Source organism: Arachis hypogaea, chromosome 4 (assembly GCF_003086295.3).
Source record: "Arachis hypogaea cultivar Tifrunner chromosome 4, arahy.Tifrunner.gnm2.J5K5, whole genome shotgun sequence".
In the NCBI taxonomy this organism is placed as follows: domain Eukaryota; kingdom Viridiplantae; phylum Streptophyta; class Magnoliopsida; order Fabales; family Fabaceae; genus Arachis; species Arachis hypogaea.
This window is the reverse complement of record NC_092039.1, coordinates 48297336-48314615: the sequence shown is the minus strand read 5'-3', so window position 1 is coordinate 48314615 and position 17280 is coordinate 48297336. Positions and strand designations below refer to the sequence as shown.

The window sequence follows — 17280 nt, the reverse complement described above, 5'->3', positions numbered from 1 at the left end:
AAAGTTTCGCGGTACCTTCTCCTTCATGATCTCTTGCGTGAAGGGATCATGGTTGCCTTCGGGGGTGGGGCCGCGGTCTGACCGATCTTTCAGGTTGGCCTCTATTTTCCGCAGTTTTTCTTCTAATTCTCTGCGCTTGCGAGCTTCCCTTCTCAGATCTTGTTCAGTTTCTTTTTGCTTCTTTATGTCCTCTTCGAGTTGTTTTAGTCGGTTTTGTTGTGCCCGGACTGCTTCTAGAATTTCCGAGCTCTTTTCTTTTTCGGGATTTCGTGGATCTTTGTTTGGAGTGACGTCTTTGGGCGATTCTGTTTGTTTCCTCCTGGAGTGCGTGGTGATAGAGGGCTGTCCGGTCGTTCTCCGGTGTCAACTTCCTCCTCTTGTTCTGATGCCGCGCGGTCATTGTTGGAGGGGTCGTCCGCCATGGTAGAGGGATGACTTCCAGGTCCCCGGCAACGGCGCCAATGTTCCGGGGGTTACCTGAAACGAGTAGCTCGGACGTCTTGGTGAGGCCCGAGGTGGGGGTCAGGGACCCGAGCTTGATATGTGGAGTGGTTGGTGGTTGTACCTGCAATGACACTCCGATGCTTAAGTTAGCATGGGTCCAAGCAGATATTGAGTAGAATTAGAGTAGGAGTTATACCTGGGTGCTCCAGTGTATTTATAGTAGTTGGTCGTGATCTTCCCTGGATAAGATATTCTTATCTTATCTTATCTTTTGGGAGTTTTATCCCTATCTTTGTGGAACCGCCTTTCTTTAGGCCTTTTCGGCCTTTAGGTTTTGGGCTTCGTTCCTTCTGATGGGCCTTCTTAGCTTATTTGTCCGAGGTCCGACCTCAGGCGTGGGCCTTGGGACGAGGTCGGACCTTCTATGAACTTTCCGAGTTTGGGGAACTCGGTCAGGGTATGAACAGGTTCCATGAGTGGGCTCTCTTGTTTGCTCCATTCTTTTCTTAGTGATGGGCTTGTCCTCCTCAATAAGGATGTCTCCTTCTATGATAACTCCAGTTGAGTAACATAGATGGCAAATAAGATGAGGAAAAGCTAGCCTTGCCAAAGTAGAGGACTTATCGGCTATTTTGTTGAATTCATGGGAGATGACTTCATGAACTTCTACTTCCTCTCCAATCATGATGCTATGAATCATGATGGCCCGATCCACAGTAACTTCAGATCGGTTGCTAGTAGGGATGATGGAGCGTTGAATGAACTTCAACCATCCTCTAGCCACAGGCTTGAGGTCCAGTCTTCTTAGTTGAACCGGCTTGCCTTTGGAGTCTCTTTTCTATTGAGCTCCTTCCACACATATGTCCATAAGGACTTGGTCCAACCTTTGATTAAATTTGACCCTTCTAGTGTAGGGGCATGCATCTTCTTGCATCATGGGCAAGTTGAATGCCAACCTCACATTTTCCGGACTAAAATCTAAGTATTTCCCTCGAACCATTGTGAGATAATTCTTTGGACTCGGGTTCACACTTTGATCATGGTTCCTAGTGATCCATGCATTGGCATAGAACTCTTGAACCATTAAGATTCCGACTTGTTGAATGTGGTTGGTTAGAACTTCCCAACCTCTTCTTTGGATCTCATGTAGGATCTCTGGATACTCATTTTTCTTGAGCTTGAAAGGGACCTCAGGGATCACCTTCTTCTTGGCCACAATATCATTGAAGTGGTCTTGATGGGCTTTGGAGATGAATCTTTCCATCTCCCATGACTCGGAGGTGGAAGCTTTTGTCTTCCCTTTTCCTTTTCTAGAGGATTCTTCGGCCTTGGGTGCCATCAATGGTTATGGAAAAACAAAAAGCTTATGCTTTTACCACACCAAACTTAAGATATTTCTCACCCTCGAGCAAGACAAGAAAGAAAAGAAGAAGAAAAAGAAAATATGGAGGAGAAGGGGAAGTGTAGGTTTCAGCCAAGGTATAGAAGAGGGGGTTGTGTTGTGTGAAAATGAAGTAGAATGGAGGGGTATATATAGGGAGGGGGGAGAGGGTCGGTTCGGCCATTTAGGGTGGGTTTGGGTGGGAAAGATTTTTGAATTTTGAAGGTAGGTGGGGTGAATGGGGAAGAGTGGATGGATGTGAGTGGTGAAGGGTTTTGGGAAAGAGTGTTTATTGGAATGAGAGAATGAACAATTCCCCACTATCAACAATTCGAACTCCACCTCTCTTGAGATGTTCGAATTCTTCTTCTACCTCCTCCTTCTATTCTTCTTTTCCTCTGACATCTCATGGAATCTCTATACTATGACATAGAGAATTCTATATTTTCTTGTTCTCTTCTCTTTCATATGAGCAGGAGCAAAGACAAAAGCATTCTTGTTGAGGCTGACCCTGAACCTTAAAGGACCTTGAAGTGAAAGCTAAGAGAAGCTAAAGCACTACTCTCTGTAGAGGACCTAACAGAAATCTTCAAACTAGAAGAAGATATGGCAGCCAAAAACAACAACAGTGCCAACAATGCAAGGAAGGTGCTGGGTGACTTTACTGCACCTACTCCCGACTTCTATGGGAGAAGCATCTCTATCCCTGCCATTGGAGCAAACAACTTTGAGCTTAAGCGTCAATTAGTTTCTCTAATGCAAAAGAATTGCAAGTTCCATGGACTTCCATTGGACGATCCTCATCAGTTTTTAGCTGAATTCTTGCAAATCTGTGACACTGTTAAGACCAATGGGGTTGACCCTAAGGTTTACAGACTTTGCTATTCCCTTTCGCTGTAAGAGACAGAGCTAGGATATGGTTAGACTCATAACCTAAGAAAGCCTGAACTCTTGGGAAAAGCTAGTCAATGCCTTCTTGGCAAAGTTCTTTCCACCTCAAAAATTGAGTAAGCTTAGAGTGGAAGTCCAAACCTTCAGACAGAAGGAAGGTGAATCCCTCTATGAAGCTTGGGAAAGATACAAACAATTGATCAGAAAGTGTCCTTCTGACATGCTTTCTGAATGGAGCATCATAGGTATCTTCTATGATGGTCTGTCTGAACTGTCCAAGATGTCATTGGACAGCTCTGCTGGAGGATCTCTTCATCTAAAGAAGACGCCTGCAGAAGCTCAAGAACTCATTGAAATGGTTGCAAATAACCAATTCATGTACACTTCTGAAAGGAATCCTCTGAACAATGGGACGAATCAAAAGAAAGGAGTTATTGAGATTGATACTCTGAATGCCATATTGGCTCAGAACAAAATATTGACTCAGCAAGTCAATATGATTTCTCAAAGTCTGTCTGGAATGCAAGCTGCACCAGGCATTACTAAGGATGCTTCATCTGAAGAAGAAGCTTATGATCCTAAGAACCCATTAATGGAAGAGGTGAATTACATGGGAGAACCCTATGGAAACACCTATAATCCTTCATGGAGAAATCATCCAAATCTCTCATAGAAGGATCAACAGAGACCTCAACAAGGTTTCAACAACAATAATGGTGGAAGAAACATGTTTAGCAATAGCAAGCCTTTTCCATCATCTTCTCAGCAACAGACAGAGAATTCTAAGCAGAGCCACTCTGACTTAGCAACCATGGTCTCTGATCTAATCAAAACCACTCAAAGTTTCATGACTGAAACAAGATCTTCCATTAGAAATTTGGAGGCACAAGTGGGTCAGCTGAGTAAGAAAGTTACTGAACTCCCTCTTAGTACTCTTCCAAGCAATACAGAAGAGAATCCAAAAGGAGAGTGTAAGGCCATCAACATGGCCGAATTTGGAGAGGAGAAAGAGGCAGTGAACGCCACTGAGGAAGACCTCAATGGACATCCACTGGCCTCCAATGATTTCCCTAATGAGGAACCATGGGAATCTGAGGCTCACACTGAGACCATAGAGATTCCATTGGATTTACTTCTGCCATTCATGAGCTCTGATGAGTATTCTTCCTCTGAAGAGGACGAAGATGTCACTGAAGAGCAAGTTGCTAAGTACCTTGGAGCAATCATAAAGCTAAATGACAAGTTATTTGGAAATGAGACTTGGGAAGATGAACCCCCTTTTGCTCACCAAAGAACTGGATGACTTGACTAGGTAGAGATTACCTCAAAAGAGACAGGACCCTGGGATGTTCTCAATACCTTGTACAGTAGGCACCATGACCTTCAAGAAGGCTCTGTGTGACCTAGGGTCAAGCATAAACCTCATTCCTCTCTCTGTAATGGAAAAGCTAGGGATCTTTGAGGTACAAGCTGCAAGAATCTCACTAGAGATGGCAGACAATTCAAGAAAACAAGCTTATGGACTTGTGGAGGATATTATGGTAAAGATTAAAGACCATTACATCCCTGCTGATTTCATAGTCCTAAAGACTGGGAAGTGCATGGATGAATCCATCATCCTTGGCAGACCCTTCCTAGCCACAGCAAAGGCTGTGATTGATGTTGACAGAGGAGAATTGATCATTCAAGTGAATGAAGAATCCCTTGTGTTTAAGGCTCAAGGATATCCCTCTGTAACCATATAGAGGAAGCATGAAGAGCTTCTCTCAAAACAGAGTCAAACAGAGACCCCACAGTCAAACTCTAAGTTTGGTGTTGGGAGGCCACAACCAAATTCTAAGTTTGGTGTTGAACCCCTACAATCAAACTCTAAGTTTGGTGTTGGGAGGTTCCAACATTACTCTAAGTATCTATGAAGCTCCATGAGGGCCCACTGTCAAGCTAATGACATTAAAGAAGCGCTTGTTGGGAGGCACCCAATGTTATATTTATCTATTTTCCTTTTGTTATTTTATGTTTTCTATAGGTTGATGATCATGGGAAGTCACAAAATCAATTGAAAAAAAGCAAAAACAGAATAAAAAATAGAAAGAAAAATGGCACACCCTGGAGGAAAACTTGCTGACGTTTAAACGCCAGTGAAGACAACAAATGGGCGTTTAACGCCCAGTCTGGTACCAATCTGGGCGTTTAACGCCAGAAAGGGGCACCAGACTGGCGTTTAACGCCAGGAATGGGCAAGAAGCTGGCGTTAAACGCCAGAAATGGGCACCAGCCCGGCGTTTAACGCCAGGATTGGCAGAAGGAGCATTTTTGCTCGCCACTTGGTGTAGGGATGAATTATCCTTGACACCTCAGGATTTGTGGACCCCACAGGATCCCCACCTACCCCACCACTCTCTCTCTTCTTCACCCATTCACCAATCACCTCAACACCTCTTCCCCAAAAACCCCTCACCTATCAAATCCCACCATTCTCTTCACCACTCACATCCATCCTTCATAAATCCCCACCTACCTCATCATTCAAATTCAAACCACTTTCCCTCCCAAACCCACCCATAATGGCCGAACCTTACCCCTCTCTCCACCCCTATATAAACCCATCTTCACTCCTTCATTTTCACACAACCTACACACTACTTCTCCCCCTTGGCCGAAAAACAAAGCCACCTCCATCTCCTCTATTTCTTCTTCTTCTACTCTCTTCTTTCTTCTTTTGCTCAAGGACGAGCAAACCTTCTAAGTTTGGTGTGGTAAAAGCATTGCTTTTTGTTTTTCTATAACCATTTATGGCATTTAAGGTCAGAGAAACCTCTAGAAAGAGGAAAGGGAAGGCAAAAGCTTCCACCTCCGAGTCCTGGGAGATGGAGAGATTCATCTCAAGGGTGCATCAAGACCACTTCTATGAAGTTGTGGCCATGAAGAAGGTGATCTCCGAGGTCCCTTTCAAACTCAAAAAGAGTGAATATTCGGAGATCCGACATGAGATCTGAAGAAGAGGTTGGGAAGTTTTTACCAACCTGATAGGCAAAATTGTGATTCGTACTCTTTATTGTTGTATGGAATTAATTCCCCGATAATGGCTCCAAAAACTTGGTGCTCAATATCATGGTGTCTAAAATTTAATTCACAACTTCGCACAACTAACCAGCAAGTGCACTGGGTTGTCCAAGTAATACCTTACGTGAGTAAGGGTTGATCCGACGGAGATTGTTGGAATGAAGCAAGCTATGGTCATCTTGTAAATCCCAGTCAGGCGGATTTAAATTGGTAGTGATTTTCAGAAAATATAAAGAGATACTTAATTAAATAATAAAGGATAGAAATACTTATGTAAATTAATGGTGGGAATTTTAGATAGGTGCATGGAGATGCTGTGTTCCTTCTGAATCTCTGCTTTCCTACTGCTTTTATCCAATTTTATCACTCCCTTCTACGGCAAGCTGTATGTAGGGCATCACCGTTGTCAATGGCTGCATCCCATTCTCTCAGTGAAAATGGTCCAAATGCTTTGGCACAGCACGGCTAATCATCTGTTGGTTCTCAATCAGGTTGGAATAGAATCCAGTAATTCTTTTGCGTCTGTCACTAATGCCCAGCCTTCAAGAGTTTGAAGCTCATCACAGTCATTCAATTCCGGAATCCTACTCGGAATACCACAGACAAGGTTAGACTTTCCGGATTCCCATGAATGCCGCCATCAATTCTAGCTTATACCACGAAGATTCTGATTAAGGAATCCAAGAGATATGCACCCGGTCTAAGGTAGAACGGAAATGGTTGTCAGTCACGCGCGTTCAGAGGTGAGAATGATGATGAGTGTCACAGATCATCACATTCATCATGTTGAAGTGCAACGAATATCTTAGAATAGGAATAAATGGAATCGAATAGGAAATAGTAGTAGTTGCATTAAAACTTGAGGTACAACAGAGCTCCACACCCTTAATCTATGGTGTGTAGAAACTCCACCGTTGAAAATACATAATTGATGAAGGTTCAGGCATAGCCGAGAGGCCAGCCCCTAAGGTCTAAGAACTAAATGTTCCAAGATGTCTAATACACTAGTAAAAAGTCCTATTTATAATAAACTAGCTGCTAGGGTTTACAAAAGTAGGTAATTGATGCATAAATCCACTTCTAGGGTCCACTTGGTGTATGTTTGGGCTGAGCGTGAATGTTACACAAGCTGAGGCTTATCTTGGAGTTGAACGCCAAGTTGTAACCTGTTTTGGGCGTTCAACTTTGGTTCGTGACGTGTTTCTGGCGTTTGACTCCAGAATGCAGCATGTAACTGGCGTTGAGCGCCAGTTTACGTCGTCAATTCCCGAATAAAATATGGACTATTATATATTGCTGGAAAGCTCTGGATGTCTAATTTCCAATGCCATTGAGAGCGCACCATTAGGAGTTCTGTAGCTCCAAAAAATCTATTTCGAGTGCAGAGAGGTCAGATTCCAACAACATCAGCAGTCCTTTGTTAGCCTTCTTATCAGAGTTTTGCTCAGGTCCCTCAATTTCAGCCAGAAAATACCTGAAATCACAGAAAAACACAAAAACTCATAGTAAAGTCCAGAAATGTGAATTTAACATAAAAACTAATGAAAACATCCCTAAAAGTAGCTAGATCATACTAAAAACTACCTAAAAGTAATGCCAAAAAGCGTATAAATTATCCGCTCATCACAACACCAAACTGAAATTGTTGCTTGTCCCCAAGCAACTGAAAACTAATTAGGATAAAAAGAAGAGAATATACTATAAATCTCAAAATATCAATGAATACTAATTCTAATTAGATGAGCGGGACTTGTAGCTTTTTGCTTCTGAAAAGTTTTGGCATATCACTTTTTTCTTTTGAAGTTCAGAATGATTGGCCTCTATAGGAACTCAGAGTTCAGATAGTGTTCATTGATTCTCCTAGTTAAGTATGTTGATTCTTGAACACAGCTACTTTTATGAGTCTTGGCCGTGGCCTTAAGCACTTTGTTTTCCAGTATTACCACTGGATACATAAATGCCACAGACACATGACTGGGTGAACCTTTTCAGATTGTGACTCAGCTTTGCTAGAGTCCCCAGTTAGAGCTGTCCAGAGCTCTTAAGCACACTCTTTTTGCTTTGGATAACGACTTTAACCACTTAATCTCAAGCTTTTCACTTGGACCTTCATGCCACAAGCACATGGTTAGGGACAGCTTGAATTAGCCGCTTAGGCCTGGATTTTATTTCCTTGGGCCCTCCTATCCATTGATGCTCAAAGCCTTGGATCCTTTTTACCCTTGCCTTTTGGTTTTAAGGGCTATTGGTTTTTCTGCTTGCTTTTCTTTTCCTTTCTATTTTTTTCGCCACTTTTTTTTCAAGCTTATGCTTTTTCACTGCTTTTTCTAGCTTCAAGAATCAATCTCATGATTTTTTAGAATGTCAATACCATTTCTCTTTGTTCATCATTCTTTCAAGAGCCAACAATTTTAACATTCATACACAACAAGATAAAAAATATGCATTGTTCAAGCATTCATTCAGAAAACAAAAAGTATTGTCACCACATCAATATAGTTAAACTAAATTCAAGGATGAATTCGAAACTCATGTACTTCTTGTTCTTTTGAATTAAAAACATTTTTCATTTAAGAGAGGTGAAGGATTCATGGAATTATTCATAGCCTTAAGACATCGTTACTAAATATTAATGATCATATAATAAAGACACAAACATAGATAAACATATAACATAAAAAAATGAAAAGTAGAAAAAAATTTAAGAACAAGGAATGAGTCCACCTTAGTGAGAGTGGCGCCTTCTTGAAGGACCATTGATGTCCTCGAGCTCTTCTATGTCTCTTCCTTGTCTTTGTTGCTCCTCCCTAGTGATTTTGGTGCTCCTAATAATTATGTGGAGGAAAATGTATCCCCTGAGGTATATCAGAGATTTCTTGATGAGGGAATTCCTCATGTTTTCTTGATATGCAGTCAAATGCTCTTCTACTGAGCTATGGACCCTTGAGATGAATCTCTCCATCTCCCATGACTTGGAGGTGGAAGCTTTTTGTCTTCCCTTTTCTCTTTTTTTCTTTTTTTTTGAGGTTTCTCTGAATTGTTGATTTTTAGTTTCTCTTGACTTCCTCTTCAGAGTCCTTTCAGGTTCAGGATCTGCTTCAATAAGAATGTTCTTGTCCTTGCTCCTGCTCATATGAAAAAGAAGGGAACAGAAAATAATAATAGGGATCCTCTTTGTCCAGATATAGATGTTCCTTTACGTGAGTAGAAAAGAAGAAGAATAGGAAGGAGAAGAGGAAACTTCGAACTCAGAGAGAGGGGGGTTCGAATTTTAGGATGAAGAGAAGTGTTAGTAAATAAATAAAATAAATAGAAGGAGGTGAGAGGGATAGAAATTCGAAAAATAAATTTTGAAAAAGGGATAGTAATTTTCAAAAATTAAAATGAAATAAAATTAAAATTAAAATTTGAAATAATTAGTTAATTAGAAGAATTTTGAAAAAGAGGAAGGTAATTTTCGAAAATTAGAGAGAGAAAATTAGTTAGGTAGTTTTGAAAAAAATAAAAGATAAAACAAACAAATAAATCAATTAGTTAGTTGAAAAAGATTTTAAAATTAATTTTGAAAAGATAAGAAGTTAGAAAAGATTTTTGAAATTAAAGTTTGAAAAAGATATTATATGAAAAGATATGATTAAAAAGATATGATTTTAAAAAGATATGATTTTGAAAAGATAAGATTGAAAAGATATTTTTGAAAAGATATGATTTTAAAAGATATGGTTTTAAAAAGATATGATTGAAATTAGTTTTGAAAAAGATTTGAATTTTAAAATCACAATTAATGACTTGACTCACAAGAAATCACAAGATATGATTCTAGAACTTAAAGTTTGAATCTTTCTTAACAAGAAAGTAACAAACTTGAAATTTTTTAATCAAAACATTAATTGATGATGTGATTTTTGAAAATATGATATAAAAATAAGAAAAAGATTTTGAAAATATTTTGAAAAAGATTTTTGACATTTTCGAAAATAATAAAAAATGGAAAAGATATGATTTTTGAAAAAGATTTTAAAAAGATAAGAATTTTTAAAAGATAAGATATTTTTTTTGATTTTTGAAATTTTTTTATGAGAGAGAAAAACACTAAAAATACTTAATGCATGAAAATTTTGGATCAAAACACATGATGCATGCAAGAACACTATGAATGTCAAGATGCATACCAAGAACACTTTGAAGATCATGATGAACATCAAGAACATATTTTTGAAAAATTTTCAATATAAAGAAAACATGCAAGACACCAAACTTAGAAATCTTTAATGCTTGGACAATATGAATGCAAGAATGCACATGAAAAACAACACAAGACACAAAACAAAAAACATCAAGATCAAACAAGAAGACTTACCAAGAACAACTTGAAGATCATGAAGAACACTATGAATGCATGAATTTTTGACAAATGCATAATAATTTTTAAAACATGCAATTGACACCAAACTTAAAAATTGACTCAAGACTCAACCAAGAAACACAAAATATTTTTGGTTTTTATGATTTTATGAATTTTTTTGTATTTTTATTAATTTTTTCGAAAATATATAGAAAAATAAAATAAGAAATTCTAAATTTTTAATGAGAATTCCAGTGTTCATCAAATGTCAGTCTAAAGCTTCAGTCCAGGAATTAGACATGGCTTACTAGCCAGCCAACCTTTTGTAAAAGCTCCGATCCAAAACACTAGATATGGCCAATGGCCAGCCAAGCTTTAAGTGACAAATCAAGCATACAGCAGCAGATGGATTAGTAACAGCTAGCTTGCTCTTGTGATGATGGGTTGAAGCCTCGGTCCAAAAGATTAGACATGGCTTTACAGCCAGCCGGATTTTAACATATCATCATGAAACTCTAGAATTCATTTTTAAAAATTCTGAAGAACAGGATAAAATATTTATTATTTTTTTCGAAAATTTTAATAATAAAAACAAAAACCTTAAAATTAAAATAAAATTACCTAATCTGAGCAACAAGATGAACCCTCAGTTGTCCATACTCGAACAATCCCCGGCAACGGCGCCAAAAACTTGATAGGCAAAATTGTCATTCGCACTCTTTATTGTTGTATGGAATTAATTCCCTGATAATGGCTCCAAAATCTTGGTGCTCAATATCATGGTGCCTAAAATTTAATTCACAACTTCGCACAACTAACCAGCAAGTGCATTGGGTCGTCCAAGTAATACCTTACGTGAGTAAAGGTCGATCCCACGGAGATTGTTGGAATGAAGCAAGCTATGGTCATCTTGTAAATTCCATTCAGGCGGATTTAAATTGGTAGTGATTTTTGGAAAATATAAAGAGATACTTAATTAAATAATAAAGGATAGAAATACTTATGTAAATTAATGGTGGGGATTTCAGATAGGTGCATGGAGATGCTGTGTTCCTTCTGAATCTCTGCTTTCCTACTGCTTTTATCCAATTTTATCACTCCCTTCTATGGCAAACTGTATGTAGGGCATCACTGTTGTCAATGGCTACATCCCATCCTCTCAGTGAAAATGGTCCAAATGCTCTGTCACAGTACGGCTAATCATCTGTCGGTTCTCAATCAGGTTGGAATAGAATCCAGTAATTCTTTTGCATCTGTCACTAACGCCCAGCCTTCAGGAGTTTGAAGCTCGTCACAGTCATTCAATTCCGGAATCCTACTCAGAATACCACAGACAAGGTTAGACTTTCCGAATTCCCATGAATGCCGCCATCAATTCTAGCTTATACCACAAAGATTCTGATTAAGGAATCCAAGAGATATGCGCCCGGTCTAAGGTAGAACGGAAGTAGTTGTCAGTCACGCGCGTTCATAGGTGAGAATGATGATGAGTGTCACGGATCATCACATTCATCATGTTGAAGTGCAACGAATATCTTAGAACAGGAATAAATGGAATTGAATAGGAAATAGTAGTAATTGCATTAAAACTTGAGGTACAGCAGAGCTCCACACCCTTAATCTATGGTGTGTAGAAACTCCACCATTGAAAATACATAAGTGATGAAGGTTCAGGCATGGCCGAGAGGCCAGCCCCTAAGGTCTAAGAACTAAATGTTCCAAGATGTCTAATATAATAGTAAAAAGTCCTATTTATAATAAACTAGCTGCTAGGGTTTACAGAAGTAGGTAATTGATGCATAAATCCACTTCCAGGGCCCATTTGGTGTATGTTTGGGCTGAGCTTGAATGTTACACGAGCTGAGGCTTATCTTGGAGTTGAACGCCAAGTTGTAACGTGTTTTGGGCGTTCAACTCTGGTTTGTGACGTGTTTCTGGCGTTTGACTCTAGAATGCAGCATGGAATTGGCGTTGAGCGTCGTCAATTCCGGAATAAAATATAGACTATTATATATTGCTGGAAAGCACTGGATGTCTACTTTCCAAAGCCGTTGAGAGCGCGCCATTTGGAGTTCTGTAGCTCCAGAAAATCTATTTCGAGTGTAGGGAGATCAGATTCCAACAACATTAGCAGTCCTTTGTCAGCCTTCTTATCAGAGTTTTGCTTAGGTCCCTCAATTTCAGCCAGAAAATACCTGAAATCACAGAAAAACACACAAACTCATTGTAAAGTCCAGAAATGTGAATTTAACATAAAAACTAATGAAAACATCCCTAAAAGTAGCTAGATCATACTAAAAGCTACCTAAAAACAATGCCAAAAAGCGTATAAATTATCCGCTCATCACAACCCCATTCAACAAGTCAGAATCTTAATGGTTCAAGAGTTCTATGCCAATGCATGGATCACCAAGAACCATGATCAAAGTGTGAACCCGGACCCAAAGAATTGGCTTACAATGGTTCGGGGGAAATGCTTAGATTTTAGTCCGGAAAATATAAGGTTGGCATTCAACTTGCCCATGATGCAAGGAGATGAACACCCATACACTAGAAGGGTCAACTTTGATCAAAGGTTGGACCAAGTTCTCATAGACATTTGTGAAGAGGGCGCTTAATGGAAGAGAGATTCAAGAGGGAAGCCGGTTCAACTGAGAAGGCATGACCTCAAGCCCGTGGCTAGGGAATGGTTGGAGTTTATCCAACGCTCAATCATTCCCACTAGCAACCGGTCCTAAGTCACTATAGACCGGGCTATCATGATTCATAGTATCATGATTGGAGAGGAAGTAGAAGTTCATGAGGTTATATCCTGATGCCAGGGCATTTTGGCCAGTTTCACTGACCTTTTCGTTACTGTTTTTAGGTAGTTTCATTGCATTTTCTTAGGAAATAAGCTAGTTTTGGGTAGAAAATCATTTACATCCTGATTCAAGCATGCATTGTGCATTTTACATGATTTCATGAGGATTTTGCATGATTTTAATGACAAAATTGATATTGCATCCCCCATGGCTTGGATTAGAACTTTGATGCACTTTATTGCTTGATTTCAGGACAAAGGAAGCAAAGAATGGGAGTAACTTGCAAGGCTAAGGAGAAAAGTGATTGCCAAAAACACTCTCAAAAGCCAACAATGCCACGTTAAGGAGTCACGTTAACTAAGTTAACGTGAACTCTAACGTGGAGAAGAGAAGTTGAGCCAACGTTAGTGACCCTCAACATTGTCACTAACGTTGGCAATTGCTCACAAATGGCCACGTTAGGAGCCACGTTAACCTAGTTAACGTGGCCTCTAACGTTAAAGGGGGAAGAGAAGCCAATGTTAGTGACACTCAACATTGTCACTAACGTTGGTCTAAGGTGCAAAGTACCACGTTAACTCCCACGTTAACTTGGTTAACGTGGGAGCTAACGTAAGAGATGAAGAGTTGTCGACAACGTTAGTGACACTCAACATTGTCACTAACGTTGAAGCAATCACACAACCCCCAAGAGCCACGTTAACTTCCCCGTTAACTTGGTTAACGTGGAAGCTAACGATGAGGAATGAAGGATGGGCCAACGTTAGTGAGATTCAACATTGTCACTAACATTGGGATGGCTAAGAGTGGCCACGTTAGAAGCCACGTTAACCTAGTTAACGTAGACTCTAACGTGTGACCTATGGGCACAGTGGAACGTTAGTGACAATGTTGAGTGTCACTAACGTTCTCGAAGGTTGGCAAGAGCCACGTTAGAGGCCACGTTAACTCAGTTAACGTGAGCTTTAACGTGAAGCAAGGGGCACACTGGAACGTTAGTAACAATGTTGAGTGTCACTAACGTTCTCGAAGGTTGGCAAAATCCACGTTAGAAGCCACGTTAACCTAGTTAACGTGGACTTTAACGTGAAGCTAAGGGGTGCATTGGAACGTTAGTGACAATGTTAATTGTCACTAATGTTCTTGAACTTACACTTTCGCTAAATGTTAAACACCCATGACGTCTTGAGATAAAGTCTCTACCCACTTCACACTTTCTCTCTGCAAATAAAGCCAAGCCCAAATGAAGAAAGGAACTGCTTCAAACTCAAGTCCCAAAGGCCCAAGACTTGAAGAGCCAACTAGAAGTTGAGAAGAATAGTATATATAGGAGTAGCTTTGAATTGTTTAGGGGACGGACGGAGAGCTAGAAAATAGAACTACTCTTTGTATTTTACTTTCTCTGCACTTCTAGCTTTATGATGTATTCTCCATCTTTGATTTTGATTTCTAGAGCTATGAACAACTAAACCCCTTTCATTGGGTTAGGGAGCTCTGTTGTAATTTGATAGATCAATACTAGTTTTCATTATTCTTCTTCTATCTTTCCTCTTGATTTTACTTGAAAGCTTTCGATCTTCATCCAATTGGATAGTTATCTTGGAAAAGAAGCTATTCAAACTTGGATCTCTTCGGAACCTTGAAAGAGGAATGAAGAGATCAGCTAGAAATGCTTTCTCATGCTGGACCACATTGGGTGTGGATGGGTATGTGGCTATAACCCTCTTAACACTTGATTTGGGAAATGCATGTGGTATAATCAGTGACCATACTTCATCTCTTCTCATGAGCAATTGACCAAGGAATTGGCTATTGATCAAGATTTGAGAGATTGAACCACAAGAAATTATTGTTCAATCACTTAAGATTGCCAAGGAGATCAATGAGTGCATTGATTGAGGAAGAGATGAGAATGAAATTGATTCGGAGAATGCAACATCTCCTGAGCCCAATGAACTCCCCATTTCGAATCTTACCCATTCTCTTTAATTTCTGCAATTTACTTTTATGAGCAATTCTCCCATTCCCAATTACAATTCTGCAATTTAGTTTCAGTCTTTTACTTTACCGCCATTTTATTTTCTGCAAGTATCAACTCTATTCATGGATTCGCTCAACTAGAATATTCCTCTAATTAAAGTTGCTTGATCAATCAATCCCTGTAGGATTCGACCTCACTCTATTGTGAGTTTTTACTTGACGACAAATTCGGTACACTTGTCGAATGGAGATTTGTTGAGAGACAAATTTTCCCCCGATCAAGTTTATGGCGCCGTTGCCGGGGATTGATTGTGCATCGACAATGATTACATTAGAGGATCACTAGATTGAGCATTTTTGTTGTTTGATTTAATTTTCTATTTGAGTAATTTGTTTTCTGTCTTAGTTAATTTCTTCCCTCCCCTGTTTCTTAGTTTTTCTTTGTTATTTACAATTCAGTTCACTAACCCCACTAACTGTTTGATATAATGCATCACTGACACTAACAGTAATCCTAACAAAATACTCTCTGCATTTCTTTTCTTTTCTTGTACTGTGTTGGTTGTATGACAGGGAGAAGAGGCGGGGCTTCAACTACCTTTGCTTCTGAACCTGAGAGAACCTTCTTGAGATTAAGAAGGGAGGCAAAAGAAAAACGTGTGGTTGGTGCTGAAGAAGAGGAGGAGCACTTTGAAGAATACTTTGAAACAACCATGGAAGACCATCGTGAGGAAGAGGTTCACAACCATGGTGGAGGAGGTAGAGCAAATCCTGGTGGGGAGGATAGAAGAGTCTTGGGCTCTTATATCAACCCAAACCCAGGGAACTGCGGAAGTAGCATCCAAAAACCAACCATCCATGCCAACAATTTCGAGCTAAAACCTCAGCTCATCACTCTTGTGCAGAATAATTGCTCATTTGGAGGAGGAGCTCAAGAAGATCCGAATCAACACTTGACCATCTTCTTGAGGATTTATGACACAGTGAAGTCCAATGGAGTCCACCAGGATGTCTATAGGCTGCTCTTGTTCCCTTTCTCACTCAGGGACAAGGCATTCAAATGGCTCGAATTCTTCCCAAAAGAAAGCCTGACAACTTGGGAGGAGGTAGTGAATAAGTTTTTGGCAAGATTTTACCCCCCGCAAAGGATCAATAGGCTGAGAACTGAAGTACAGACGTTCAGACAGCAAGATGGGGAGACACTTTATGAAGCTTGGGAAAGGTTCAAAGACCTAACAAGAAGGTGTCCACCAAATATGTTTAATGAATGGGTGCAGTTGCATATCTTCTATGAAGGCTTGTCATATGAATCAAAGAAGGCAGTAGATCATTCCTCTGGAGGATCCTTGAACAAGAAGAAGACCATTGAAGAAGCCATAGATATCATTGAAACTGTAGCTGAGAATGACTACTTCTATGCTTCCGAAAGAGGGAACACTAGAGGGGTAATGGAGCTAAACAATGTAGATGCTCTGCTGGCTCAAAACAAGCTCATCACCAAACAGCTAGCTGACCTCACCAAGAAGATGGAAAGAAGTTAAGTAGCAGCAATCACCACCTCATCATCAACCCAAGAAGAAGTTGAAGAAAAGGACCTTGAGCAAGCCAACTACATTGGGAATTCACCAAGACAAAACCATGATCCATACTCAAAGACCTACAACCCTGGATGGAGGAATCACCCAAACTTTGGTTGGGGGAATCAACAAGACCAAGGCCAAAATCAGAGACGTCACAACCCCAACAACAATACAACCCATTTTTCAATTGATGACAAAATCTATAAGATTGAAACCTTACTTGAAAGCATATGCAGAGACATCCAAGACAGTAAAACATTCTGAGAGGAAGTGCAGTCAAATATGCAGAACCAAGATGCTGCCATCGAGAAGCTTGAGACACAAGTTGGTTACCTATTCAATCAGACTTCTAGCAACAACCGAAGCAAAAAAGAGGAGTGTCAAGCTATCACTCTTAGGAGTGGGAAGAAACTGAAGAAATTTGACCAGAAGACACTAGAAGAAGACTCAATTGATGAAGGAGAAAAGCAAGATGGAAATCAAGCCCCAACTTCTAAAGTGCAAAAAGAAGAAGGGAAGCTGAAGTCGGATGTCCCGAGAGTTCCATACCCTCAGCAATTGAAGAAAAAGGGAGATGACAACCAGTTTTTGAGATTTTTAGAAATCTTCAAAAAGCTACAAATCAACATACCCTTTGCTGAAGCAATAGAACAAATGCCTCTCTATGCCAAGTTCTTAAAGGAGCTCATGACTAAGAAGAGAAGCTGGAAGAACAACAAAACTGTGATATTGACCGAAGAATGTAGTGCTATCATTCAGCACAAATTACCCTAGAAATTGAAGGATCCAGGG

The 17280-nt window shown here is 39.8% G+C and overlaps 1 non-coding gene across 1 annotated transcript; it reads right to left on the bottom strand.

Moving 5' to 3' along the window:
• Nucleotides 1–2834: 2834 nt before the first annotated feature.
• Nucleotides 2835–2942, bottom strand: LOC112798458 (small nucleolar RNA R71). The gene has a single exon (XR_003200069.1). It is a non-coding gene; the product is annotated as a small nucleolar RNA R71 (small nucleolar RNA).
• Nucleotides 2943–17280: the final 14338 nt, after the last annotated feature.